This window comes from Salarias fasciatus, chromosome 14 (genome assembly GCF_902148845.1).
Source record: "Salarias fasciatus chromosome 14, fSalaFa1.1, whole genome shotgun sequence".
Taxonomy (NCBI): domain Eukaryota; kingdom Metazoa; phylum Chordata; class Actinopteri; order Blenniiformes; family Blenniidae; genus Salarias; species Salarias fasciatus.
In genome coordinates this window covers 13,272,205-13,292,168 of record NC_043758.1, presented here as the reverse complement: position 1 = coordinate 13,292,168, position 19,964 = coordinate 13,272,205, and the positions used below count along the sequence as shown (strand labels likewise).

The 19,964-nt window shown below is 45.1% G+C and overlaps 1 pseudogene; it reads right to left on the bottom strand.

Annotated features, from left to right (window-relative positions):
* The window catches only part of LOC115400742 (homeobox protein cut-like 1), a 54,359-nt pseudogene extending 34,820 nt beyond the window's left edge, over positions 1 to 19,539 (bottom strand).
* Positions 19,540 to 19,964: the final 425 nt, after the last annotated feature.

Below are 19,964 nucleotides of genomic sequence, written 5' to 3'. Positions count from 1 at the left end.
GCCTAAACGCTAGCTCGCGCTAGCCTTTCACAAGGGACTGCAGATAACGATTTATATACAACAAATTCAAGAAATGTGACAAGACACTTAGTGAACATACCATCAAGTTAACAGCTGGAATGACCCTTTTGTCTGATAACCAGTGGAATGTCTGTGATTTAATGGAATTATGAGATGTGTATTTCAAAGGAGACAGAGCCATCTTGTGGTCATTTAGCACAACTGCAATAGAAAAAGATAAATCTATGACGCCGTGTGTAGAAAAAAATTGTAAACGTTGTCACCCCTAGTTTTAGATGTGAGGCTGACATGTCAATGCATTTAATTTATTTCATAGTTGAAAAAAATACTTCATTTTTGGCAGAAAAACAAGTCACAGTTCTGTGAAACCCTTTTCTTAAAGGATGCAGTTTTTGCTTAAGTTGGGATTTGATGTCATTATATTTGATACACTGAGTTTTGAGAAGTTTGACCATGTGTAAACAATTACAGGAGATTTTATTTTGATTTATTTTTGAAAAAAATAGACTGTTACTCATTGTAATTGTTTAATATTTTCGCAAAAAATAAATGAACATGTGAAGAGTCTGTACTGTTGTTTGTGTTACAGTCAATACTAAAGTATTACTTTTCATCATTGCATCTTCAATGTTTTATTCTCCTTGGTACACAATCTTCAGATTATTTTAAGATTATGAATATAAAAATAGGAATTTATCGGTTATCTGTGTCGGCCATGAGAAGTAGTTAATAATCAGTTATCGGTATCGGTTAAAATTTTCCATATCGCATCCTAAACAAAAACAATCTAAACTGTAGTCCAAACTACTGTTTTCATTCAGGCAAATGGAGAAAATGAGAAACCGACAGCGGGTGGTGAGGGCTGCAGAGAAGATCACAAACAGATGTCTTCCTCCCCTCGGAGACTTTTACACTGAGCGGCTGCTGACGGACGGCATCGTTTCGCAGCAGGAACACTTGGGAACAATTTTCAGTTTGAAAATTCTTGACTTCCACTGACTTCGTGATCTCAGATGTTCCTGCTCTGTGCCACCTGGAAGCACAATGACTTAAATTATTCCAAACACCTGATGCTGTGTCGGTCCCTTTCATGGAGGAGACTCGATTTATGTCCCGTTATCAAAGAAAACCTTTGTTCCTAATCATTTTCAAAAACCTGTACGCGCTGTTCACCTGCGGCGGAGCTTCGCTGCACTTGCACATAGGAGCGTAACGTGATGTCAGCCGAGCCTCCGGATTCGAGGGGGATCGGGTGGGCGTGGAAGTGTCTCAGCATGTCCGACACGGTGTGGAACCACAGGTGGTGGACGTGGCACTGCCCGTTCTCGTTCACTGACAGACGCAAGTGCTGGGGAGGAGAGCGAAGGATCAGAACCAAACGCCGAGCGGAGGGGAGTTACAGGCAGAGGTGTGAATGGAAGAGGAATGGAGAGGGAAGACATAAAACACAGAGGGACAGAGTTGCAGTGTGACACAGAGCGAACATCTGAAACAAACACACGTCAAGAAGGAGGTCAGGACATTATCTGGCAGTCGGAGCAGAGTGACAGCATGCCGAAGCTGACACCAGAGGAAGAGGAGGCAGCTGACACTTCCTCAACGCTGCCGGCTGGCAGGATGTGATGGGCAGGGCTCACGTTACATAAGGACGCACGACACTGACATTACTGCAACTTTTTCCAAGGCCTGAACAAGCTGGTCTGCTGTGAGTCCCAGCGAAACAATCAGTAACTCAACTCATAAGTAAGAACATCAGGATATTCGTCAAGTAAAACAGGAATTTTCATAACACCGGTCATTCGGTCAGCAAAACCCTTCTCCCTCCCTCTCGCGGTCTCACCTTGGCTTTGCCCTGGAAGTTGAAGGTGAGGACGTACTCGCCGGGCCTCGTCTCGCTCTGGCGGATCACAAAGAGCCCGTGGCTCCTCGCCCCGCCGGCAAGCACCAGCTGAGCTGCACGCACACGAGACAGCGTCCCGTGGAACCACGGGTAACCCGCCAGGCTGGCATCTCCGTCTGACTCTTTCGCTCCTTCACCACCACCTGACAAAGTGGCGGAACCGTGGCTGAGACAAACTAATGAACGGAATTCTGAACAAAGTTCCAAAAACAGTATGGATTCAGTCTTTTCTCTCCAACCACTCACCATGACCCTGTGTTTCACATTCATGAAGTATTCACCTGTTCAGACGCTGGTGTCTCACCTGTGGAGGAGCCGGAGCCCTGGGCCTCTGGGGACTGGAGGAAGCGCTCTAAAGGCATGTGGGACGGGTGCTGGGTGAACGGAGGTTCCCTGCATCGAACCGAGGGGGCGCTGTAATGCTCCGCCGCGCGGCACACGACCTCTCCGGAGCGCGATACACTCCTGCAACCACGATTTTAGCACGTCAGCAGGTCAATATGACGCGGCGTGGCCCCGCGGCGCCCTCGCTCACCCTCAGAAAGCAGCTCGCAGCTGCAGGAGGCCACCATGGAGCAGTCCTTGGAGGCCTGGCCGTGGGGACACGACGCCAGCTCGATGTCGTCGCCGCTGTCCCTGCGCACAAGCAGGCCGCTCAGCTCGACCGCAGGAACGCATACACGTGCGCGTGCACGTGCAAATAAACACCAGTCCCATCGCAGCGTGCACGAATTCACAAACACGGACACAAATAATGTCTCTGTTTATGTCCCGAGTTGCACCGGCTAGCTTCCACTAATTCCACAAACTGAGGAGGAATGTCGGCGGTGCGCGCTCGCCGCTGTTTGTGTTCGAGCGACCTGTCAAAAAGTCAACTCACTGGATGATTAATGACTGTGTGTGTTCCCCTGGTCCCCCCTTCTCATTCACTCTTCCACCGTGGCCCCCTTCCCCTCGTCCTTCATCTTCAGTCAACAGTAAATATTTATCTGGCGGTTTACCCCGGGTCTATGCAGTCCTGGATGTCGGCGACCCACGAGTTTTTCTGCAGGGAGTCGATGGTTTCCAGGATGTATTCGCCGCCGTTTTCTACCTGTGGAAGCAGACAAACACTCTGAGCTGTGCTGAAAGGGTTACAAGAGACTACACTTCTTTTCAGCCTCAGTTTTGATGTATTTTTAGCCTCTTTCTGTCAAGAGTGTGGTGTAAACACTGGTGCAGATCTTACCTTAAGGACGAACGTGTTGTCCTTGTCAGGCATCTCCAGCGGCATGGTGGTCCTCACCTCCACGATGGCCGACAGAGGGATGCTCACTTTGGGCTTGGAGGACTAGAAGCAACACAAACAGGCCAACATCACAATGCTGCAGAACTTTAACACTCAAGATGAGGAGAAAGTTACTTCACTTGACTTCCAATTAATATCTCAAACATTTTTAAGGTATCTTGTCACAAGGACACAAAAATATCTCAGAAAAGCTAAAAAAAAAAAAAAAACAAGATCTAATCGCAAAATGTCATGTTTATGTATTGAAAACCTGTTATTCTAATTTTATAGAACTACAATCATTAATTTGATTTGGTGCATTTATATGTACGAAGTGAAACAGATCAAGTTTTTGAAGTTGTATTAATATTTATTGTTGTAGAGTTTACATTTCATGAAATAAACTAAGAGGGGAATTTTTGTATGTATGTGAATTTCTAAGGTCAGTATGGACTCCAGCCATGTTTATCTGAAGAAGTCAAGGAATTATAAATAAAGTCTCTTTTAGGGAGAGATGTCACTTGTGTTGCTGCGTGTTAATATGTTGCATCAAAACAGTCTAAAATGAAAAAAAACGCTGCTTCAAACTACGTGTTCCTTCATGGTATACAGGGTTAGCCATTCCAGTCATTATTTATCTGGGAATTCCTGCTTAACATAAACATCTTGGAAGTCTCTTGCACATCACAGCAGACTGTTTAATTGTATAACTCAGATTTCTTTTAATTCTGCGGAGAAACCGTCTGATGCATCACTTCCTGTGTTTTGGGGCTGTTTTGTGCCGCTGTGCTATCACCAAAACCAGAGTGAGCCATTAGGAAAAGCTCGATGTTTAATTACATCCTGTGTCACATCCTGCAGCAGACATTTTCAGCCACCATAAAAGGAGTAAGTATATTATTTTAGCTTAAATTAAGGGTGAGGGAAAGTTTGAATGGTACCTCTCCATCGTCTGTCTTAAGTTTGAAACGTGTACGCCCTTTTCCACTCCTGCAACATACAGTCTGGTTTACTGGTGCAGCAGCAGCTTATAGATAAATCAAATGCCATTAAAGAAGCAAAAGAGCAAAAAGAAAAACTGCGAAACTCTCAAAGGAACCTCGTGGCTCAGTTTTTACAGTCTTCTGTTTCACAGCGATTATTCCTGCTGACTGACAAACAAACATTAACAGAAACAGTTTACAAGATGGTGAACACAGAAAATGGGCTGGCCTCCATTTGCCCTCTGCAGAGAGTTGGACCTACACGATAATCTTAACAGATCTGATGAGGGGTGTGTGTGTATGTGTGTGTGTGTGCGTGTCTCAGAAGATGCAGTGCATGGAGGAAGCTGACTGATAGCCTGGCTGAAGCTTATCAGCTGATCTGTCTGGAGCAACACTGTTCTCTCTTGATCTGCCCGTGCAGCTGGCTGCCGTCCACGCCCACAATTCCTCTCTCTGGATCAGATGTCAAAAAGCCACTTCCTGTATTAAACCATTTGACTCTTTCCTGCACCTCTCCGCTGTGGACAACACAAACCAAACGTCAACCAGCACAGTAACATGGGAAGCGTGTCTGGTGGCGTCACTGCACTGAAATGTAGATGATGAGAATAAACTTGAAATAGTGAGAAAACAATCATTAAAATAACTTGAAGCACACTGGAATTACAAATATTAACTGATGCTTATTACAATATAAACAACACAAACTGTTTTATCTTTATTTATGGCTGAAATTCTGGGAAGTTCTTGCACATATGAATAAATTATTAGACTCCTGAGTCCAATATTTAGTCTACTTTAACTTGTTTGGGGTTTTCTATCTTCGTGACAGCCCTGTGAAAAAAGAAGCTAAATAATGTGGAGTGATCTGGACGGCGGGCCCGCCTGCTGGCTGCACTGTCGGTCATAAACACCTTCCTCACATGCAAGAGTTCGCCTCACAGAAATCTTTCAGACCAGCGCATGTAATTTCAAGTTTGATTTCCATCACACTCATGATTTTAAAACGTTTTTCATTTCACAGGCAGGTTTGGGAACAGTCAGACATATGAAGCAGTAAAAGCTTTACCTTAAGATGGAAAACAGCTCTGGTGATGTTTTAGAATATCTTTCAGGTGAGTGCTCAAGACTTTGATACTGTTATTCAGATTCTCTTAATGAACTCACAAGTATGCAATGGTGCATTTTGTATTCATCATTGAGAAAGGAAATAATTTTTGAAACTATATTTGTGTTCCAAAATGTTCCCATCACCTCTAATAAGGAACAGATGGTCGTTGCTTACACACAAATAATTGTTTCTATTTTTAGAAAATGTTTTGGATGTGAATATCGGTGAGTTAACGGCAGTAGCTCCTGGCAGACTGCCATTTTACAGGATATATCGAAACGAATGCTGCACTCCATAACATGTGACACTAGAATGAGGGAGTCTTTCTCTGGTGCGTCGCTGCACGTTGCCGCTTTGCGCGGTGCGAAGCGGCGAGCGGGTCATCCGGGGGCCCGGCTGCTGCGTCATAATGCAGGCGGTTAGCGTACTGCAGTGTGCCGTCGCTGCCACACACGGCAGCCGGCAGATTGATGACCCTGACGGGGACGTGGAGCCGGAGCCAAGAGCGGGCAGGAGTGAGATTTTATGAGTCGGTTTATCTTTCCGACACTGTTGACTCTGCACTGTGATTTGTAAGATCTGAATGGGACGGCGGTGATAAAACAGCTGGCAGAGGGTCTGCGGAGCGGGCCTGTCGAGATATGTGAGCGTGTGTTTAATTAAAATGTCACACACTCCGAACCCGCTCCACTCGGCTGATAATGATTTCCTGGTGTGTGGATGCTAATGGGACACGGCAGATCAAACTACCGAAGCTCAGGTTTTCTCTGACTCCGCAGAGCTCAGGTGAGTCAAAACTATTTCAGTTCCTATTTTCAGTTTGTCGCCGCAGCAGTCTGCCAAAGACGCGGAAGCGATCGATATTTATTTTTGCACACTAAAGGGAAACTCAGTAATCCCCTCGCCTTATAGAAATCAATGTGGCAGCTTCCTCCGGCTCTCCACTCTCACAGCCTCTGGTTTTCTCCACCGGCTCCTTCTCCCCCCTCCCATGCCAGACTCCCACCTGTCCTTAACCCCCCCCCCCCCCCCCACATTCCCACCAGCCATGATCAAAGGACAGCGGCAGATTTACACACACTCAGCTGCACAGCCTCATGGCCCACTTAAGGTCAGGGGCAATGATCTGGAAATCCCATATAGACAAATGCAACGAGCGCCTACATGCACAGGAGCGTGTGGGTTGACCCGTGTTTGTCCGAGTCAGCAGAGCCTCATCACCACGTTAAATATAAATCTGGAGTTTGTGAAATGCTGTAACTATTGTCACTTAGATTAAAAGTCTGTTCTGGATTTTTTTCCCCATGAGCAATCAGATTTGGAAACTTGGAAATCAGCAAAAAAATTAGGTGAAAAAAGAATAAAAGGTCAATTTTGTTTAAAAATGAAGAAACTCAATGAAAACCAAAAGGGTTAGTTGCTGCTTCCTAATTTTACTTCATGTTTTTGGTGAGAAATGTGTTCACGTCAGGCAAGCTAACGTCTGACTGTCTGGGAGGGAAGAGGCTGCAGGAGTGGATGTTCTCTGAGCAGTGAGTCATCAGGCGAAACCTAGAAGTCTGATCGCTACTACAGTTTCTGTCGAGAGAGAAAACACTCGGTCAGGGAAAGTAATGTGCTTGTTTGAAATAAAATGGAGATCTTTGTGCTTCCACGTCTCTGTGAATGGTATTGAAGTAAAAAGTAAATCCTTGAAGGACATGTCAACAAGTTTCCATCCAATAATTTCAGCTACTGAGATACAACTGAATGTGTGGGACTTTTTTTGTGGAGTTATGCCATTCAACAGCGTTTGATAAGCTATACAGTGATCAGGTCGCCATAAACTAAGTGCACATTTTATATTTGACTGCAGTGAATATGTGCAGAGATGTACGTAACTATAGTCTGCAACATTATTTCTGTTTTTTTTCCCATCATGGTAAAGCTGAGAAATGTAAAGGCAACAGAGATAAGAAATTTGGTTTGTGATTCATGTTTGGATTTGTTGCTTTGCTGGACAGAAAGTAAACTCTGACTGTATGATAAAAAAATAGAAGTAACTGGATTATGTCACCCGGGACTCAAAGAGATTAACTGTTGGAACTGAACTAATCCTGAAGTATTTATTTGCTGAACGGTTCCGTGTTTCTGCGTGTGCTTCTGCACCTTGGGTGGTACGTAGAACTCCAGCAGGAATCTCTCCCTCCTTCGTCCCTCTTGGTCTTCCTCAGCAGGAGGCGGCACTTCTGCCACTGAGCTGCTCCCATACAGTTTGTGTCGTCGGCCACCATGTAGCGCAGCGCCCCCTCCCTCTGGATCTCCAGCAGCTCGGCCTTGTGGCCCTGGGAGCCCTGGGAAGCCGCAGCTTCTGGGACCACTCTCCCCCGCTGCCGCCTCGCCTCCCGCCGCCGCTCCCCCCCCCGCCCCTCCGACTCCCCCGTTGGTCTTTCTGGCCCCGGAGGGAGCGTCGGGTTCGGGGGAGGCCCGCCGATGCCACATCTCCTTCACGCCGTCCACCACGCACAGGCTCATGTTCCTCAGAGAGAAGCCCTTCTTGAAGCGCGCCTTCGGGTGGCTGACGGACGACCGCCGAGCTGCGGGACTGTCCGAGAGCCGGCACCTTGTGGGCCGCCTGGGGGCCCCTGGCGGGGTCGCGCCGCTGCCTCCCCCATCTATCCCGCCCCCTCCGCTGTCCATGCTGTCCAAGGACTCGCTGGAAGCCCCGGCGTCCTTGCGTCTCTGGTAGAAGTCGTGGCCGTAGGACAGCGGGCAACCCTGGATCCCCAGGAAAGGAACGATGCTGTACTTGGGCGCCGCAGCGGAGCCGTCCTCCCCGGGCGACGACGCCTGGTTTTCCCGGGCCTGGGTCAGCGCCGCCGAGAAGCACTCCAGGAAGTGATGGGCGAAGTGCTGCGAGAAGCTGGCATCGGCGGGCGAGTCGTAGCACGGGTTCTCCGACAGGAAGCGCTGGAACTTGTCAGCGAAGTCTGCAGCGGAGGCTCGGGCATGGAGCTCGCAGAACTCTCGCCAGTCAGGCAGCGGGCACGGAGGAGAGCTCCGGGCTACCGGGCACCGCCGCTCCGTTCATCACTGGGCCATGCCAACCCACCGAGGAGAGGCTGCGGAGAGGGAAGCGGAGCAGAGCGTTACAACGGATAGGCAGAACGTATTTGTGTGGCAACGCTTCCATCCCGCACAAAAATAATAATGAGCTCTAGACTTATTCTTTATGTACTTCCATCAAATATAATCACAAATCGCTGATCAGCTGTTCGGCCTCAAAGCGATGCCAAATTTTAAAAAAGGTGGAGCTCATGAGGCCAGGAACCAACGCCACACAGTTAATGGATTTCATTTCTACTGCACATTCCCGCCGCTTCAGCAGTCTCAAAGTGATTTACATTATTACATTATCAGGCACATTCACCCATTCACACGCAAATTTTAAACATTCAGACATAGCAAGATTGGCATAAGTGTGATATTCTCTTGGTAATGAAGGATGCATTACAATAATTATTCATCAAACCTGCTAATTATGTAGATATGAAAGGCAATAGTCATCTCTACAACTCAGCTGAGAGCTCAACATCAAGCTGTTCAATTTTCAACAGTTTAAAACTCCCAGCACAAAATACACCTAATTTAGTATTACTGTAATGTAATTGTCATGATTTGACTATAAAAAGAATTAAAAACTTAAGTTGTAACTTTTTACTTAGGAATAAAACATTTTAAGGTTGTAAAAAACATAATATTCATCATGATTTGATCTTTTCAAATACTGAATATTGGTCATGTCACTGTGTGTAATAATACATTTTAATACAGTTTCAGAGAAAGCAGGTGATGCTTTCAGATGGAAATGTTTCTTTATGTCCAGTGAGGTTGAGCCTGTTTGTTCTTTCAAATATCATGTAAGCAGCCTGAAAATTAGAAGTTACCTAGTAATGAAAGGTGTTTATTCACTTTGACCAGTGTGGGCTGCAGATTATGAGCAGAATTAAAACGTCATAAAGATTTGATTTCACCTTGGAAGAGATCTAATGTGACGGCAGATCAAGAGGCAATGATCCAGAAAGCTCGGCCTCCATCAGCTGTGAGCTTTACCGAGAGATGATTTCTGACGTGCACTCTGATTATTTGAATTATCCGGAAGTGAGTTCTGTCAGAGCGGGTTAACGCCATCGCGGATCCAACAGGAACTGATCACAGGGCTCTGTGTCCCGTCCGTCTAACTCTTCTCTTTTCTCAGCATAATGAGCAATTTCTAAAGTCCACAGTTCCGTCGTCTTTTCGTCCCTCTGCTCCTCAGCATGTGAGCGTGTATGATTCAATTCCCTGAGCTGCATCCCTCTCGGCCCCAGCAGTGCCAAACCACATCACATCACAGCTCAAACTCTTCGCCACACAGACTCATGCTAACATAGTGTCAGTAGCAACATCCAATGACAGCCCACCCCTCCTCACTCTTGGCAGTCCCGTCACAGCGGGAGCTCAAATGTTTGCTTATTGAAATCGCACTTCTAAATCAAATCACGCATATATTTGCATGGCAGAGTTTCCTGGAATTTCTCCTGCAAGCAGCTTTATTGTCATTTTTTGAAAAGCATCAGTCTGGGTTGTCTGTTCCGAAAGGATTAGAATGAAAAAATTATAAAAATAAAACCCTCTGCTGGAATTAAGTCTGACATGCAATGCTCAGCTACAAGTCGACTGCTGCATCTTGTTTCTTCTCTGAAAAAAGCAAAATGCCCGATCAGAAAGAGGATCTGATAAAAGAACCGGGACACTGAAGAAACATTTCTGAGTTTTTCACGCAGAGAAACTAAGCTGCTGTACCTGGTAAGATAACCTGAATGGAAAAAAGGAAGTGAAAAAACTGGATTAAAGAAAAACATTAAAGAAAAGGCTACAATCGAAATGTTTTTCTTATGTGTGAAAACGTCAATAAGGAATCTTGACACTGTGGACAAATGATTCTGTTTTACATCCACACTTGGCTTCATGTAGAACAAGGAGGGCTGGAGGTCCTCCTACTGTCAATCCCTGTGTTTTTTGTGTGTTTTCTGATGTTTTTCCAAGCAACCACATTCCCATTTGGTTTAACTACTTCCTGTTCTCTGAGTCTTCCTGTTATATTACTTCTTGCCGATGTCCCTGGTCTTTCCTGCCATATTATGTTTGTTATAAACTCCTTGTAGTTGTCCTGTAAATACTACTTGATTGTTTCTTTCTCCTTCTTTGAAGGTGGAAATAAGGGGCAGCTGCATCACAGAAGAAACGAAAAAGTTCCACCTCTAAGAAAAATAAACCTAACTGGTATAAAACTGGATTGTCCAATTCAAGAAAGTAAGTAAATCTCACATCATTCATGAGTTCATCAGTGAGAAATTATGTTTTTTGTTAAAAACTATGATTATGTATTCATTTATGAAACATAAGGTTGAAATACATGGAAAAAGTAAAAAAAAAAAAAAAAAAAAAAAACACTGTGTGGAGGCGAACCCTCATCTGGCCAGCTTATGTATACAAATTAAAAATGGAAAGAAAGCATAAAGGAGGTCCAGAAAAACAGCTGGAGTTGGTGGGTGAACCTTTAACACATTTTGCGGTGAAGCCCGGGAGCTTCCTGCGTCGGGGTCCCGGTCCGTTATGTCCAGCATAAACAACAAAAAACACAAGAAGTACCAAGAAAACAGACGGGTATTCAAATCAAGGTTCTTAAGAGGATTTCCAAACTAAACAGAGTTCAGATCCGAAGCAACTTTATGAGAAAGGAGTAAAAAAAAACTGCACACACCTCTTTATGCAACACACACACACACACACACATGTTGCACACATGATGCCTCGGTGTGGATAAGCCCATTCAACTGAGAGAACAGAAAGTGAATTAAAGAAAAACAAAATGTCAAAACAGGGGTTCTAATTAAATCTATTTCATATTTTCTTTGCAAATAATGTTTTACTATAATTATTGTCATTATTTTATATTATAGAGTTAAATGTATATTAAAACTCATTTTCTTCATAGAGCCGCATTTTATGCTTTGTGGTTATTTGGAAGGTTGTGTGTGTGTGTGTGTGTGTGTGTGTGTGTGTGTGTGTGTGTGTGCACACTTCACAGATAGTGACTTTTAATTTCTGGCCTTCATTCATCGCGGCTCACCTTTTGTCCAGCCTGCAGGCTCTCTAGTGTAACTCTGACACTGCTGTCATTGAACTCCGGACAGCCTCTCAGCGCTGGTTGGTTGAGCAGTGAAGAAACATGAGTAAGCAGCATCGCTCTCGCTCCCACAACCTCCCCTCCGACTGAAGCTCAGGTCCCAAGACGGAGACGCTTCCATAACCTGTCCTCAGGTGGAGGAGACGCATCCGAGCAGGAAAACAGAGCAACTCATCCTCATCTGAACAATACAATGTCTTCACTGACTCCCAAAACAACATATGTGGGTTTTTACATGAGACCTTTTAATAAACCGACACATCCTCACACCTGAATGACACCAAATTAAATCAGGAACGATGACTGGACCTTCTCTGTTGGCTCAGTCAGGCCTGATCTTGGGCTATAAAATCATCTGTCCAACTAACTGACTGCAGAGACACGGCGTGTTAAAATATCAGATGAACTTGGCCGTACACACGTGAAGGTTCATTAAAAAACCATTCATCCAATATTACCGCTGTTCCACTGCTGGTTGGATCAATATAAGCACATCTGCTTAAAAAAATAAAAAAACCTATTCATGCATAGATATACAAAACATAGATATACATATCATAGACAAGCAGTGACCCTTTGAAATGAGGAAATATTGCACCCTACATTTTTCTTTCTCACTTATTGTAAATTCATGACAATCCTACAGCCATAGGATGAAGTTAGTTCACAGTCATAAGGAGGGTTATGTAACTAAAACCACCTGCTGAGCCATGGGGTAAACCCCCCATGTCGCAGATGGCGAGTTCACCGCTCCACACAGTTAATGTTTTTTTTTTTTAAATATATCAAAAATCTGAATAAATAAATCTGTCACTTGTGCTGTTAGTTTAGTTTTTTTTTTCTTAGATCCCCAGGTTCTCTATAAAAAAGGCTGCAAACCCCCTCACTCAGTTTCATATCAGTTTCATAACATGATCAGTGGACCCAGATCACAAAAGTTTGAAGGTTCATTCATTTATAAGCACATTGACTTCATTCATTAAAATTTCCATTCATTCACTCTCACTGGAAAGTCACAACAAGTACGAATTCAACAGCTGATAATCAAAGTGTTAACTGTCATCATTTCAAACCTCTTCTGTGTGTGTGTGTGTGTGTGTGTGTGTGTGTGTGTGTGTGTGTGTGTGTGTGCGCGCGCGCGCGCATCAATGAGGTTCTGCCAATGAGGAAGTCAATATCCATTCAGCTATTTAAAAAGCTGCACAGGGCCAACTTTCCACTCATTCAGCAGGAAAACAACACACACACACACACAGAGGTGTGTTTCTCAAACTTCTGCCCTTCCGCAGAGATGAGTATGTGCCTCAAGGATACTGAAGTGAGTGTATGCTTGCCGCGCCCACACACACACACACACACACACACACACAGTTATCGAGTCAGCATGAAACTGAAGCCGTGAGACGCTGGAGGAAGTGGACAGCATTATGGTTTTCTCAGGATCAGCAGACTGGAGCAGACTAAATATTGTAAAAGCACACAGATGGATGTAAAGTTAAGAATCATTGCAGAGAAAGCAAATGGAAAGAAGTGAATAAGAAGGAATCAGTGGGGATTAAACTGCAGTGCGAATGTACGTGTTTTTTCTGAGAGTTGTACAAACTTTGAAATCTTGTTCAGAGAAAAAAAAAACACTATGGAATAAAATGCATGTGATTCATCACGTGATTGTTGGTCACCAAAACATGAAGGACTCCTCAGCGTCACTGATGAAGGGACCAATAACCCTCACTGCTGCTCCATGACCGGGAAGACCTACAGAAGAGGAACTGGATGCTTTACTCACAAAGCTGTAAATTCCAAATGTGCACGCATGAAAGTATGTCCCCGCACATTTGGGGGGAAAAAAAGAAAATACATAAATAACAAACCTTTACTAGAATTACAATGTTTTGCTTAGTAGAGTAAAAACTCCCCTGTTTGCAGTGACTTCTTCACTGTGGCGGTCAGAAAGAAATCCTTTATGGTCTTCAGGGGGTCTCAGTAAATAACGAGCATCCGGGCTGATTGGAGGGGTTGTAATCAGTTCTCCATTGTAAAGCCAAGAGCTACGATTCCCAAATCCAGGTCTGGGACCTCTTTCAAAGATATCTGCGATCACAGAGGTGCCAGCTCTGAATTTGATTTGCACATGTCAACGGAACCACAGCATTACTCTCTGTAGACTCTGAAGCACATCTAGGAATCGTTTTCATAATGAAGGCTCTGGCCTTCACCGTATGTCAGTGAGGAAGACTCTGATTTCACTATATTGTTTTCAACTTTGCTTTTCACCTGATGGCCACAGGGGGCAGCAGAGGGTTCAACTCTGAACTGAAGTATGAGTAAAAAAGGTTTTCAAACTTTTGTTTAATAAGCTATTTTGGCAGGCACATGTAGTAAAGTCTTTAAATTCCAGAACAGAATAGAATCGTCATTGTAAAACCTGACAGCGAACTTCGCGAATCAGAGGTTCAGGCGGCAATTCTGAGAGATTTTTCACCGGACAGGAGATGCAGTTTGACACATCCTGAGTCAAAAACCCGACTCCTTTACATCTAATTCATTCGGTATCTTTATGTCCTGTCCCAGACTTTGTACGTCTGCCGTTTTTATAGAAAGTCAGATTTCAGTCTAGAAACTGTTAAACTTCACCATAAAGCTGTAAACCTGAAGGCTTCTGCAGATCCATTTCTCATGTGTTCATCGCCAACATGTCATATTGCCACTTTTTTGTTTCTCTTCTGACATGTTGATTAAACTGATTGAAGCACCTCTGACTCTTCTCCTGGCGCCTTTTATTTGTGGTGATTTTCAGTCCAGGCCTTTAAGTTACAGTCAAGTACTTTTGCATCTTGTATTTTTTTTTTTTGTTTCACTTTAACTTTCGCCAGTGATTTAGATTGTTTTTCCACCACAGGAGGGGGGCATGTTTTTCGCTCCACAGGCCAGCTGCTAAAACAATCAGTGAGTGTGTGGAGGTGGAGGAGACAAGGGGCGCATAAAGAAAGGGAGACATACTACCGGACAAGGGGGAGCCGAGGCACCATGCAGGTTTTTACATCCCCTACAACTCTTTTTTTTTTTTTCTTTTTTCAGCCTCACTGGACCAGAAGCAGAAAAGACTAAAAATGTTCACCTCCATCCTTCAGGGCTCAGAAGTCCTTCCTCTATCTCTTCCCTATCGCTTGTAAAGATCTACCACGACTGTGCCCCCCCCCCCCCCCCCCCCCTCCTCCTCCACCCGGGGAGCGGGGCTGGTGTCCCTGTCAGATGGTCGGGACTTCTGTCTGTAACAGTAAACTAACCGGGGAGCAGAGGAAAGAGACATTACTGCACGGCGAGACATGATCGGCCACAGCCTGCAAAACACATCGTACAAGATCCGCTCACTTCGGGCTCGGCCTCGCAGGAGAGCCGAGCACAGCCGGGCTTCACGTCGGCCTGATTAATACTGTGGTGTTGTGGGTAGCCGACGCCGTCCAGGCTGGCAGGCAATCACACTGCAGCCAAGTGGAATGGCTGTGCGCACATTTGTGTTTTTAAAGCTGTGCATACCTTCATGCACTTGCAGAGATAAACACAGTACATACTTTTACACAGCGGTTGCATACTGTCAACATTAGTATGTATACAAGCACCACATGATCATGTATTTATCATTAGAGGACATCCAGACTGTTGCTTCTCTCATTCTTATTAATATCTGAGGTTAACATGAGGGGAAACATGATGAATAAAACACAACTAGATGACAATTCTGTATTTTAAGGTAAACCACATGTGCTAATTGATCCAACAAAATTTCAAGAAGAAAAATCACACCTTATCAAAGCCCACTTTACTTGTGATATTGTTAGATGTCACCATGGACTCATGGGAACTGTCTTTTCATATTAAAACTGATTTGGCAGCAGCATGAAATCCAGAGACTTCAAAGATCACTCCTAATTAAGACTGATTGTTAATGAAGGAGATCAATTGAACAAGACGCTGCTTTAGTTGTTTTGTGATAAATGACAGAGTCAGGCCAATCCCGATTCACCCTCAGAAGTCAAAATCCAGTAAATTAAAGCAGATATTCAGGCTGTCGCAGAGTCTCAGAAATCAGATGAACAGGCGGGAGGAGATGGAGACGCGAGATAAAACGTCCCAGGAGGAAGAGATCAGAAACAGGGAGGTACGACGAGGGTCGGAGATCAGAGTTTGCAGCAGGAGTAAGAGCAGAAACAGAGGTCAGCAGTGATAGACCCCCACATTCACCCACTTTTAGATCTGTGCACTTCAGAGCGGCGGGTCAGCGACCTTTGACCTGAGCACTGATGACCTCGTGCTTCCTCAATGTGCCTAAATGTAATTTGTGAGAGTTTCTGTCAGTCCTAATGTGGCAGAGCTGTGACCACCACAGAGGAGGAGGCCGCCGCCGCCGACGACGACAAGGATGATGATGATGATGATGATGATGACGATGGCACACCACACATTCTCAATGAAATCTGTGCTGTCTGGAGGCAGACAGATGAAACCGATGATAAGAAGCCAATCCTGATGAGAAAATGATGGGCATTCCTGAGGATGTGATCTCCAGAGTTGAATCTGCAGACGGACAGACTGAGCAGCGCTCGCCGTTTCACCTGGACTTTTTTTTTTCTTCATTCTCAGCCACTTCTGACGAAGACAGCAGGGCTTCATCGCCTCAATATTAACTCCTGTCCATTAGCGTGTCGCTCACATGGAGGCTGTCTGGTGCTTCCTCCGGCACGCCGTGACAATGTAAACGCTGAGCGAGCTCAGGCATCCATATGGTAACCCGTGATAAAGGACAGAGCGCGTGGGAGATGCACGCTGAGCTACTGACTTCTATTTCCTGTCTCTCACCCACAAGGTCTAACTAATTTCACAGATGACCACAGGCCTCTCGTGGAGGTAAAAATACTGTAAAACCACTGTGCACAGAGAGTGTGTCTAAAAGCACAGAGCAAAAGTCATTAAAAAAATAAATTGTGTCGGTGTTTCGGTTTTGAAGGCTTGTAAGTTTGCTTACATGTTGTATGTGTTGATTCTAAAATCCTAAATAAAAATGGTAAGTCATGATGATTTGGAGAGGGACAAAGGGTGGAGATGTTCACGTCTATTTACTAGTTACTTCATGCATTTGAAAAAAAAATTCTCCAAATTGAAATAAGCTAATTACAAAATTGCTGTTTAATGGTTAGAGTATGAATTACAATCAATACAAGCATTAAAATAGATGTTAAAGGTGTAACACAGGATGTTCCATTTGCTTTGATTTCCGGGTGGATCATCTAAATAATTGGTGGGTCTGTTTGTCAATCATTCTGACGAGCTGCTTTCATAAGGCGGTTCCGTGCTGCGCCCAATACGCTTCTCCCTTTTGCGCATGCGCATTCAGAGTTTATGTAGCCGGTGAGCTTCTGAGCTAGTACTTACCGATGGCGAGTCTGACATAATGAAACTGTAACTGTTTCGGAAAACAAGCTTTATGTATGAACGAGGCCGATCGCAGAAACTGTAAACAGAGCCGTGCACGCCCGGAGAAGAGGAGATCGCGCTCGCACGCTTCCGCATTTCCTGGGAGAAGCAGGAGAGCCGGGCGGATGGTCTGGCGCATGCGCGATGTTCAGAAAGTGAGGAACAGACGTTTGGCTTCGTCTTTTCGAGAAAATCCTGTATGACACCTTTAATGTTATTGTGTTTCTTTGAAATCACAGTGCTCTTTCTCTTGCCACTAACACCCCTTTCGACCCCTGTTGACCCGTGTTTTCGATCGGCATCTGACTCCTTTCCCACTGCCTGCAGGCGAGCTGCATGGCTGCGTTTTCCTGCACTGATGTCTCACGTTCATGACATCATCAGCGCGACGAAGCACAGCGAGGTAAACAATCGAACAATGCCGAGGAGCACAGTCGCCGTTACCTGTCGACAAATCTACTCTTCCCCACGGATCAAGAGAAGCTCTCTGATCTTGCTATTTTGCCAATGCTGGCTCATCTTGACGAAGGATATCTCACGCTGTGTCAAAAAAAACAAGCGTACTAACGTAGCCACGTAAATTACAGAGTCAACCCAGTTCTGCCTTTTCCCACTGAAGCCGACGGAGGCGAGTCTTATGGAGAAGACTTTTTCTCAGAAGTTCTATATGTGTATGTGTGTTATTCTATTCTCTCGTCTCTTCTTACATTAATGGTTGATCTCTAGATAATTTACACTCCAGATCCCAGTGACCATACTTAGATTAGAAGAGAAGATGGGGGGATGTTTCCTTACATTTAGGATTTTCAAACAAACACTGGGCCATATGAGAGTTGGTTTCTACACACACATCTCATACGTACATGTCGTAAGAGCACAGGTCTGAGAAATGAGGGTCGTCGTGAAAGAATGTCATCAGTATTTTTCAAATAAATCCAATATTTTTTTTTCTTTTGGATCAAAATAAAATCTCATAAAGATACATACTGCAGCTTTTTTCTGTACCTTCAAACAAATTCAGTGACATAAAGGCAATTAAAGATGCACCTTGAAAATTAAGTGATGAATTAATCTTAAAAATGTTTAGTAACTCATAACAGTGCAGGTTAATGTCAACAGTGTTTGCCCGACTTTGGTCTGAAGGACTTGCAAAATGCTGAAGGATGCTGTACCAAATATCCATTTTGTTCCTCTTATACAGAACAGAAATCAAGAAATGCAGTATAAAGTCCTATTGAATAGTCACAGCTATTATTTTATCCAATGATCTGCTTATGGACTTCAGGTTTTGGAGAGAAAATGATTGTTTCAATGTGAAATGCACTTTTTATCAATCACACAATGTCCCCACCACAATATGGCAGCATTTAGTTATAGAATAAGAAACTTAATAGTTTATTATCATGTATTCTATTGTATGTCGTGTGTAATAAAACTCTTCTCTGATGATCTTCAGTCATGTCAGTGTTTCTCCCGCACTGAGCACACAGTCACAACCTGCACCAGACCAGCAGCAGCGCCTCATATGAACAATATCGGGTTGATACAGAGAGGTATACATAAGAGCAGCCCTGTATCTAGTTAAAATCAGACTTATTGCTTCATATTAAGTGACTGTCTCGCACAGCCCATAAAGAGATATATGAGAGAAAGTCAATAGCAGGCCTATAACGGGCCTGTGCTGCAGGCCCGGGGAGCCTATTTAAAGCCAGCAGCAGCGGATCGTTGAGCAGGCTGCTGCACGCTGGACTTCATGAATGGGAATCTGCAGCAGCAGCCTCCTGCTGAATGGCTGACAGATCCAGGTCCGAGGTGAATGGGAGCCCTGCGTGCGCGCGCCGAGTCCGGCTCATGTGGAGCGGGCCTGCACATCACATCACATCACATCAGACCGGACCAGACCACAGCACGGCAGGCCCCGGAGCCGCCAAGACACTGACCACACTTTGACCCCTAAAGTCTATTTAGATGGATTATCGGGAAAAGCCCCTTCACACCGCGAGCCCCCTCAAAGTCCAGGAAGCCTCATCCACACCGTGCACGCGCCGCAAAGCCCAAACAAGCCGCCACACCACCAACATCACCACCAACCACCACCACACGTCTGCACTTGTTCTCCAGGTTTCAGCTGGATGCAGGACGAGGAGCCGGGAGGAGGAAACCGCAGCAGCCTCCTCGCGCCTCGACACCTCCAGGTTTGTTGTTGTTGTTGTTGTTTTCCTCCGCACATCACGATGCTGATGCTTTCCCTAACCGCTGCGTCTGCACGCGCACAAACACACCGCGTGTGAGGAAAAAAAGCCTCATCAGAAATGTCAGGATGGTCCAGACGCGGTAAATAAGAGACAGCGGGCTGCGGCGGCTCGTGCAGCAGCAGCAGCAGCAGCCGCCGCGCGCTCACCTCAATGCAGGACTGGCTCCATGGCGCCGGGCTCTCTCAGCGGGTCCCGTCCCAGTCCCGGGCTCTGGCCCGGAGCCGGCTCAGCTGCTGCTCCTCTCTCCGGTCTACAGGCGCTCGCTGCCCGGCTGCGCTCCTTCCATCTCCGCTCGACGCACTGAGCCGCTGAACGCTCCGCTCTCAGCCTCTCACAGCCACAGCTGCTTCCGGTCCGCCACTTCACAATAAAGCTCAGGGGATGGCTCAGAGATCAGCATCTTTCAGTGTAAATATCTTTCAGCGTGTGTAATATACATTTAAGCAAGTCTTACTTTAAAAATAAATGTTTATATTATTCATATTATAATGATTTGAGGCACCTGATTGTTGCATTTATTTCTGCCGGGCTGAGCTGTCTTAGTCTAACTACAATTTTAAAGACAATATTTGAAATCGGACTGTCAATACCAATATAAATTATGCAACAACAGGAGGTGAAGATGTATGTTTCCGGAGCAGTTAAAACACATCAAGAGAAACACACACACACACACACACACACACACCCACACACACACACACACACACACACACACACACACACAAACACACACTTTAG